This window comes from Hibiscus syriacus, unplaced genomic scaffold (assembly GCF_006381635.1).
Source record: "Hibiscus syriacus cultivar Baekdansim isolate YM2019G1 unplaced genomic scaffold, ASM638163v2 tig00110160_pilon, whole genome shotgun sequence".
In the NCBI taxonomy this organism is placed as follows: Eukaryota; Viridiplantae; Streptophyta; class Magnoliopsida; order Malvales; family Malvaceae; genus Hibiscus; species Hibiscus syriacus.
Window position 1 is genome coordinate 3,862,651 of NW_024062608.1, and position 10,431 is coordinate 3,873,081.

Consider the following 10,431-nt stretch of genomic DNA (forward strand, 5'->3'; position numbering starts at 1 on the left):
ACATACAATTAATACCCTCTCAATTCATATTGTTATGACATTTAATAAGGTTAAATGACATAGGATGAGCATGGAATTCCAAGAGATATTCCCCCTTGGACACATAAATGTTTCCATATATTAAAGTATCTACATTGTTCCTTCATTTATTTCATAAGAAAGCTAACCATGGAAGTTCAAGAGTCTTTATCCCTTTAAAAGAAATTGTGTCTACATTCAACCTAAAATATGTCCAAATTCATCCCAATTATTCTAGAATATTCAACCATCAAGGAAAAAGAGAAGAAACAAGCAATTTAAGTTCATTTATTACCATAAGATGAATCATTCATCTTCCTTTGTAAGAATATTCATATTCAGCCTATGAACACTATAAATAAGCATCATTTTTTCATTGGAAACATACAACTTTGAACTATATAAACCTCTATGTGATTTTCTTTCTTTATAGTTCTTTTGATAACTTTATTGGCTTCAAGTTTGTTCTTGTGGTCTTCATCCATTTTATTTTTTATAACGTTGGTTCCTAGCCTTTTATAGCTAGAGGGCCACGTTTAATCCCCTAATATTTCAATCCATCATTTTATATTGTTGGTTTCTAGCTCCATATAGATAGTGGTTCATAATCCACATTCCTTTCATTCCTACAAAATCCACAATAATATCACCATTACCAACTTCACTTTTCATTTTCTCATAAACTATATATCTATCACTTACAATACTTCTTCCTTTCCCACCTTTACCTTAATAACATTTATCCTTGTCATTTCTATTACTTTGTCTTATTCATATCAAGCATCAACTATCACTTTTAAATCTACTTATCATTTCCTTCAAGCATCATTTTCAGAAATTCAAGTAACAAATTAGTCATTTACTTAAATCACGATTAGGAAATATCATATTTAATTCGGAACAACATAATTGAGATCATCATTTGATATTAGAGCTAAGACAATTTAGTAAGTTTCAATTTTATGTCTCTCGTGTTGTTGAAAAAAATTAAAAAAAAAGAAGTACCAAAAAAAAAAAAGAATTTCGAACAAAAGAATAAAAAAAATCAAGTTTTATAGAGAGAGAATTATTCTTTCATTTTAAAAAGAAATTTCAAGAATGTTCAATTTCTATTCTACATCACTTTAGCCATTTTCCATTTTATTACTCATACTCACCTTTATAATTGTTTCTTTGTAGTCGATTTCCTTTTCCTACACACTCCTTCATACTACCTAACCATTTTATTACTCAGACACTTCCCTCTTCATGCCCGACCACTAGTATAACTGTTGAAGCTCTTAGTACATCTTATTATTGCCTAGATGAACTGAGAGCAAACTACAATACACCTAATGAAGAATCTTATTGTGCAACTGAGCATCTGCAAGTACACACAAACCGACCTTTAAAGTACAATAAGCCTCTATCACATAACTCAAAACTCGATGCCTCACCTTGACAAACTTGTTTTACTCGATCCCTTAACCGATCATCCAAACTATGTAATCTCTTGGTCTCACTCACTATTTCATGTTCAACTCATAATTTGACTAATAACCAACCTTCACTAGTCATACTTAAATGTGCTAGTAGGGCCTATAATTCTTTTATTGACATCCTACTCAAGGTAACGACAGCCACATTTTCCTTCTCTGGATGGTAGTCTATCACTTATTCGTAGTCCTTTAACAACTTAACCCACATTCATTATCTTAAGTTCAATTTCTTCTAAGTGAGTAGGTATTTAAGGTTTTTTTTTCTGTAAAGAAGTCATATTTCTCCATGAAAAGGTAGTATCGCCAAATCTTCAAGGCAAACACTATTATTGTTAGCTCAAGGTCATAGGTGGGGTAATTGCTCTCATGTGGTTTAAGCTGACGGGATGTGTACGCTAAAACTTTTCCCTCTTGCATAAAAGCACATCCTAGCTCATTCAACAAAGCGTAACTGAAAACTGTTAAATTTTTTCCTGACTTTGACTAAGTCAAAATAGGGGCCTGAGTTAGAATGGCCTTCAACTGTTCGAAGCTCTTCTGTTGCTTCTCATCCCACACAAAGGGAACTCCCTTTTGAAGTAGTTTGGTCATAGGAATAACTATCATTGAAAAACCCTTAACAAAATGATGAGAGTTCCCAGCTAAGCCCAAGAAACTGCGCACTTCAGAAATTTTTTTATGTGGTTTCCATTCAAACATCTGAAAACCAAAACTTATACTTCCTAAACTTTGCATATATCTGACTTTCCTAAAGTATTTGTAGAATGATGCAGAAATGATGGACGTGCTCCTTTTTCTGATCTCAAATTACGAGGATGTCATATATGAAGATCACCACGAATTTATCTAGGTACGGGAGGAAGACTCGATTTATCAAGTTCATAAATGTCGTCGAGGCATTGATGAGTCTAGACGGCATTACCAATAACTCATAGCAACCATACCTCATCCTAAAGGCTATTTTTGCTACATCAGAGTCCTTGACTTTCAACTGATAATCTCTTGACCTCAGGTCTATTTGGGAGAACACATGCTCCCCTAAGCTAGTCAAAGAGATCGTGAATCTTAGATAGGGAATAACAGTTCTTAATAGTTAACTTGTTCAACTGTTTGTAGTCGATGCACAATCTCATCGACCCGTCATTCTTTTTGAAAAATAAGACTGATACTCTGTACGGGGATATACTTGTTCGGAAGAAACCATTTTCTAGAAACTCTTAAATTTGGGTCTTTAACTCTTTTAGCTATGGTTGTGCCATACAGTAAGGAGCAATGGACACCGAATCTGAACCTGGTAATACTTTAATACCAAACTCTTCTAGAAATACTTTAGAGAAATCTCGTATGGTATAATGTCCCTGAATATTGGAACTGAGATCCTAATGTCGATCACATGAGCCAAAAAGGCTTCACAACCCGATCAATCAAATTATGCCTTTGTGGCTGAAATAATATTTGAAGAACTCCCTGACCTCTCACTGGTCATTACTAACTTGGTACTATCATCCTTCATGAGCTTGAGTTGCTTGACCTTGCACTTCAAACTTACGTTATGCTCGGATAACCAATCTATACCTAAGAGCATATCCAACTCTTAAAACTAAAATTCTATTAAATCTGCTTAGAAGATCTAACCTTCGATTTTTACTGGACATCGCCTAAGGATCTTATCTACCAGAATGTGAAGACCTAAAGGATTGGACACTAGGAATCTTGTTTTTAGGTCCTTTGCTGGGATATTTCTCTATCGCACTAGGCCATGATAATTATAGAAGTGGGTGAAACTCGAATCTAATAATTTTGTAATTGGAATGAAATACATTGTAAATGTACTTGATATCATGTCTTCAGCATCACACTCCTACCTCTCTCTTACAATATACTTTCTTAAGGCCACTTACGATTTAGCATTTTCCATTGATCTAGTTTTCCCTCTACTATGCTAGCTAAACATAGTATTACCACCTCTCTTAGGCCTCTGACCTCGATGAACGGATGTAGCATACCTATGAGTCGATGTTGGAGCTGCTATATGAGTTCTTGAACAATTTTTGATGAAATTGATATAATCACCAATGATAAGGACCCAAAAGAGTTCCATAGTGGACCTATTACAAGTGCAAGGGGAATAGTTAAAATCAGTCATGTGGAACCTATTTTGAAAACATCAAGTTTGAGGGAGGACTACCATATTTTACTTTGCATGAATTTGCATGAGTATTTAAGTTTACATGAAATAAATTCACATGAATCAATAACATACTACTTCATTCAAAGCATGTAACATTAGGTCCATTTTAAGTATATAGTTTCTTTATGAAAGCTACTTCATTCAGGTAAGCTTTTCATTTAATAAAGCTAGTTCAATGATTTAACTAGTATATTCATTAAACTAGTGCATTAATCAAACTAGCTTCTTTAATGTTAGCATGTAATGGTTATTTTTACTTTATTTTCAAGCTTGAACATGTACTACTTTGTGTTTAGGTGAACTGGATATTTTGGATGAACATTGAATCAATGAGAGCCTTTTCATATTCTGCAGGGGAGACAAGTATTCAAACCATTCATTCAAGTCACTCTTTATCATCTTTCAAAAGATTTTCACATTTTGCTATAAGACATACAATGAATACCCTCTTAATTCATATTATTATGACATTTAATAAGGTTAAATAACATGAGGATGAGCATAGAATTCCAAGAGATATCCCCCTTGGACGTATAAATGTCTACATATATTAAAGTGTATATTATTCATTCATTTCTTTCATAAGAAAACAAACCATGGAAGTTCAAGAGTCTTCCTCCCTTTGGACAAGATTGTATATATTCAGCCTAAAATATGTCCAAATTCATCCCAGTTATTCTAGAATATTCAGCCATTAAGGAAGAAGAGAAAAAACAAGCAATTCAAGTTCATTTATCACCATTAAGATGAATCATTCATCTTCTTTTGTAAGACCCTTCATATTCAGCCTATGAACACTATAAATAGACATCTTCTTTTCATTAGAAACATACAACTTTGAATTATATAAACCTCTTTGTGAGTTATGTTCTTTATAGTTCTTTAGAGAACTTTATTGGCTTCAAGTTTGTTCTTGTGGTCTTCGTCTATTTTATTTTTTATAACGTTGGTTCCTAGCTCCTTTATAACTAGAGGGTTACATTTCATCCCCTACTATTTCAGTCCATAATTTTATATTGTTGGTTTCTAGCTCCATATAGCTAGTGGTTCACAATCCACCTTCATTTCATCCTACAAAATCCACACTAATATCACTATTACCTACTTCACTTTTCCTTTTCTCATAAACTACATATACATCACTTACCATACCACTACCTTTTCTACATTTACCTTCATAACATTCATGCTTATCATTTCCACTACTTTATTTTATTCATATCAAGCATCAACTATCACTTTTATATCTACTTATCATTTCCTTCAAATATCATTTTTAGAAATTCAAGTAACTAGTAAGTCGCTTACTAGAATAACGATAATGAAACATCATATTTGATTCGGAATAACACAATCGGGATCATATAATTTGATATTAGAGCTACATGATTCGGTAAGTTTCGATTTTCTCTCTCCATTGTTATTGAAAAAATTCAAAAAAAGTACAAAGAAATGAATTTTGAAAAAAAAAGAATACAAAAATAAAGTTTTAAAGAGGAAGGGAATTATTCTTTCATCTGTAAAAGGAAATTTCAAGAATGTTCAATTTCTATTCTATATCTGTTTATCCATTTTCCATTTCATAACTCATACTCACCTTTATATTTTTTTCTATATAGCCAATTTCATTTTCCTACACACTTTTTCATACTACTTAACCAAATTGTTTCAATTGAATTCCACAAGAGTAGTAAAAGGAAAGAGAGCACATCAAGAGAGCACACTTTTTCTTTGGAGTGTATTGATGATGTTTTTGTGTTAGTGAGGCTTATTTTTCATTTTATTACTAACCATATCTCATCATTCTAAAGATAATTCTCAAGTTTCAGGGGAGACACGAGTTTCTTATTTGCAAATGTAAGCTATGTTTGTGAGGTGAACATGTTGTCTAAACCAATCCTAAAACAAATGGATCGACTTGAAGAGGGAAAAAGTCAAGGGGGTGAGACAAAATCAAGAAGATGATGCCTACCATGATAAGTTCAAAGAAGAGGAAGTTGGGCAAGAAGATGAATGCGTTACACAACAAGGTGTAAGAAATCAAGAAGTGAGGCCTCAAAGGTATCATCCAGGAATGGATGACAACCTTATCAACATCAAGATTTCCATTCCACCTTTCTAAGGGAAGATTAATCTAAAGGCTTACCTAGCATGGGAAAGAAGATTGAGCACATCTTTGAGTGTCATAACTATTCTGAACTTAAGAAGGAAAAACTTGTTGCTATTAAGTTTATGAATTATTCACTAATATGGTGAGATCAAAAGACTTCTAGCAGAAGGAGAAATAGAGAGCGTCTTATCTCTACCTGGAACGAGATTAAAGCGGTGATGCGGAGAAGTTTCATACCAACCCACTACCATCGATAGTTGTTCAATAGGCTTTAAAACCTAACGTAAGAAAACTAGAACATGAAAAACTATTACAAAGAAATAGAGGTGGCCATGATTCATGCTAAAATAGACGAGGACCGAGAAGCCACAATGGCAAGATTCCTATCGGGTCTTGATCATAACATTACCAATGTTGTGGAGTTGCAACATTATGTTAAAATTGACGACATAGTGCATATGGCCATGAAGGTAGAGAAACAACTCAAGAGAAAGGGAACTTCACGTACCTATGGAATCCTACAACAAAATGGGGACAAAACTCTTATAAAAAAAGTTATCTATTTCTATCCAATGAAAGAGGTGGTCCACCTAAGAGCAACAAGCCTATTGTCGAAACTAACAAAGGAAATAGCCCTACCAATATCGTGAATTCCCTAATGTACAATGCTTCAATTACTAGGGGCAAGGACACATTTCTATCTAGTACCCAAACCGCAACATTATGCTCATTCGAGATTATAAGGAAATTGACACGAACTAATAAGAGGAAGGAGATGACATTCCTATCCAAGAAAAATAAAATGAGTTAGATCATGTTGTTAAAGGAGATTCCCTTATAGTTAAAAGGAGCCTAAGTGTGCAAGCAATTGAAGGGGATGAACAACGCAAGAATATCTTTCATACTCACTGCCAAGTTAATGGGAATGTATGCTTTTTCATTATTGGTGGAGGTAGTTGTACTAATGTTGCTAGTACATTGGTGGTAGATAAGCTTGGCTCAATGATGGAGGGGAACTCAGGGTCACCAAGCAAGTTCTCATTTCTTTCTCCATTGGAAGATACAAAGAGGAGGTGTTATGTGATGTCGTTCTGATGCATGCTGGTCATCTACTACTTGGACGACCATGTCAATTTGTTAGGCGAATGATTCATAATGGCTATACTAATCAATATACAATCACTCATGAAGCAAAGAAGATCACTTTAATCACACTTTCACCAAAGCAAGTTCACAAAGATTAAGTCAATTTGAGAAAGATTTTCGAAAAAACAGAGAATGAGAGAAAAACCGAGGGAAAATCAAAAGTAAGTGAAAAAGATGAGGGAAAGAAAATCAACTTCTTTATGAGGGAAAAAGAAATAAGAAAGTTTATTGTCGAAAAGAATGGTACTTGTACTCATTTACAAGGAGAATTATTTAAACACTAACGACCTTAACCCCAATTTGCCTTCTTTTGTTGTTTAACTATTACAGGAATTTAAAGATCTATTTCTGGAAGAGATTCCAAGTGATCTGCCACCTATTTAAGGTATTGAGCATTAAATTGATTTTGTTCTCAGAGTTATCATTCCTAATTCACCTACTTACAAAAGTAACCTAGAGAAAACTAAGGAGTTACAAAGGTAAATTTCATAGTTGACAGAGAAGGGCTATGTAAGGGAAGGTCTTAGTCCTTGTGTAGTGTTGGTTCTACTTATGCCTAAGAAAGAAGAAACATGGCACATGCGTGTAGATTGTCGCCCAGTCAACAAAATCATGGTAAAGTGTCGTCATCTTATTCCACATTTAGATGATATGTTAAATGAACTTAGTGGATATAATATTTTCTCTAAGATTAATCTTAAGAGTGGTTACCTTCAAATAAGAATGCGAAAAGGCAATGATTGGAAAACCGCATTTAATACAAAACAATGACTTTATGAGTGGTTGGTTATGCTTTTTGGCTTAACTAATGCTCCAAGAACATTCATGAGGTTAATGAATTATGTCCTTAGACCATTTTTGGGTAAGTATTGTGTGGTATATTTTGAGATATACTTATTTATATCAAATCAATAGATAAACATGTTCAACATCTCATGTCAATTTTGGATGCTTTAAGAAACTTTATGCCAATTTACAAAAGTGTACATTTTGTACTAACAAAGTTGTTTTCTTATGTTTATTTTTGTGAGTTTTAAAGGATTAAAAGTGGATCAAGAGAAGCTCAAGGCAATTGAAGAATGGCCACAACCCATAAACATTAGCCAAGTTAGGAGTTTCCACGGATTAACTAGTTTCTACCGACGATTTGTTCCTAATTTCAACACCTTAGCTGTCCATTTGACTGGAGTCATATAGAAGAATTCTAACTTCTTTTGTTCTTGGGTGGGAAGAGCAAGAGAAGTCCTTTAATTCCATTAAAGATGGTTTAACTCATGATCCATTACTTATCTTACCTAACTTTACGAAATTATTTGAAGTTGAATATGATGCATTAGGTTTAGGGATTAGAGCAGTTCTATCACAAGAATGACGTCTCAAAGCCTACTTTATCAAGAAGTTGAATGGTGCTACACTTAACTATCCAACCAACATATGACAATGAGATGTATGCTTTTATTTGGGCTATGGAAACATGGAAGTATTACATGTGGCCTAAAGAGTTCATCATTCATATAGACCATGAGACGTTAAAACACATCAAAGGACAACATAAGCTCAACAAGAGACATGTAAAATGGGTAGAGTTTTTAGAAGCTTTTTCATACTTAATGAAGTATAAAAGGGTAAGGAGAATATTGTTGATGATACATTGTCATAGAGGTGTACTCTTTTCAATACCTTAGATGATAAATTATTGGGGTTTGCTTTTATTAAAGAACTCTATGAATCTGATATTGATTTTTGGGATATTTATAAAGCATGTGAGAATGGTGCATACGAAAAGTTTTGTAGGGACAACGGTTATCTATTCAAGGGAGGGAAGTTATGCATCCCACAAGGATCCATACGTGAATTGCTCATTAAAGAAGACTATGAAGGTGGATTAATGGGACATTTTGGTATGGCTAAAACATTGAGCATACTTCAAGAACACTTATATTGGCCTAAGATGAAGTGAGATATGGAAAGAATGCGTGAACGTTGCATCACTTACAGGAAGGCCATGGAAAAAGTCATGCCCCATGGACTATACACTTCATTACTATTCCAAAAGCACCTTGAATAGACATCTCTATGAACTTTGTATTAGGACTTCCTCATACAAAGAACAATAAGAACTCTTTTTTAGTAGTATATAGGTTTTCTAAGATGGCCCATTTTATTCCTTGCAACAAAATTAATGATGCCTCACATATTGCTACTTTGTTTTTCAGGGAAATCATGAGACTACATGACGCATCAAGGACTATTGTATATGATCGAGATGTGAAGTTCTTAATTCATTTTCTACCAATTGTCACCCACAAGTAGACAGAAAAACTAAAATGGTGAATAAAGTATTATCCATGTTGCTACAGACACTTATTCAGAATAACCTGAGGACATGGGAGGAGAGTCTACCCCATGTTGAATTTGCATACAACCGAACCAAACATACTACCACAAATTTATCACCCTTTGAAGTAGTATATAAATTCAATCCTTTGACACGATTGGATTTGTTACCATTTCCTGTTAATTAAATAGTGAACAAAGATGGACTTAACAAAGTTGAATTTGTTAAGAAGCTTCATCAATAAGTGTAGGAAAACATTGAGAAGAAAATAAGGAAGTACGAGCAACAAAGGATACAAAGAAGTCATTTTTGAATTGGGAGATTGGGTTTGGTTGCACACGAGGAAAGAAAGATTCCTGGCTCAACGCAAGTCAAAATTAATGCCTCGAAGAGATTTACCTTTTCAAGTGCTTGAGAGGATCAATGATAATGCACATCAAATCTACCTCTCAGATGAGTATAATGTTAGTGTAACCTTAAATTTGGTTCTCTTATCTTCCTATGATGTAGATGACAATTTGGGGACAAGTCACTTTAAAGATGGAAGGATTGATATGACCACCAATGGCATGGACCCAGAGGAGTGCCCTAGTGGACCTATTATACGTGCAAGGGACAAAAAGTTCCAAGCAGCCATGGAGAATTTATTTTGTCGAGCTTGGGACGTGAGGAATGAAACACCAAGTTTGAGAGAACTATCATCTTTTACTTGTGCATGAATTTGCATGAGTATTTAAGTTTGCATGAAAAAAAATCACGTGAATAAATAACATGATATTTGGTTCAAAGCATGTAACATTAGGTTCATTTAGCCATGTAGTTTCTTTATGAAAACTACTTCATTCAAGTATGTTTTTCATTCAATAAAGCTAGTTCACTGATTTAACTAGTTCATTTATGAAATTAGTACATTAATCAAACTAACTCCTTTAATGCTTACATGACATGGTTATGTTTACTTTATTCTTAATCTTTACGTGTAGAACTTTGTGTCTAGATGCATTGGATGATTTGGATAAACATTGAATGAAAAAGAGCCTTTTCATATTCTACAAGGGAGACAAGTATTCAAGCTTTTCATTCAAGTCCTTCTTGATCATATTTTGGAGGCTTTTTGCATTCTCCTAGATGACATACAATGAAGACCCTC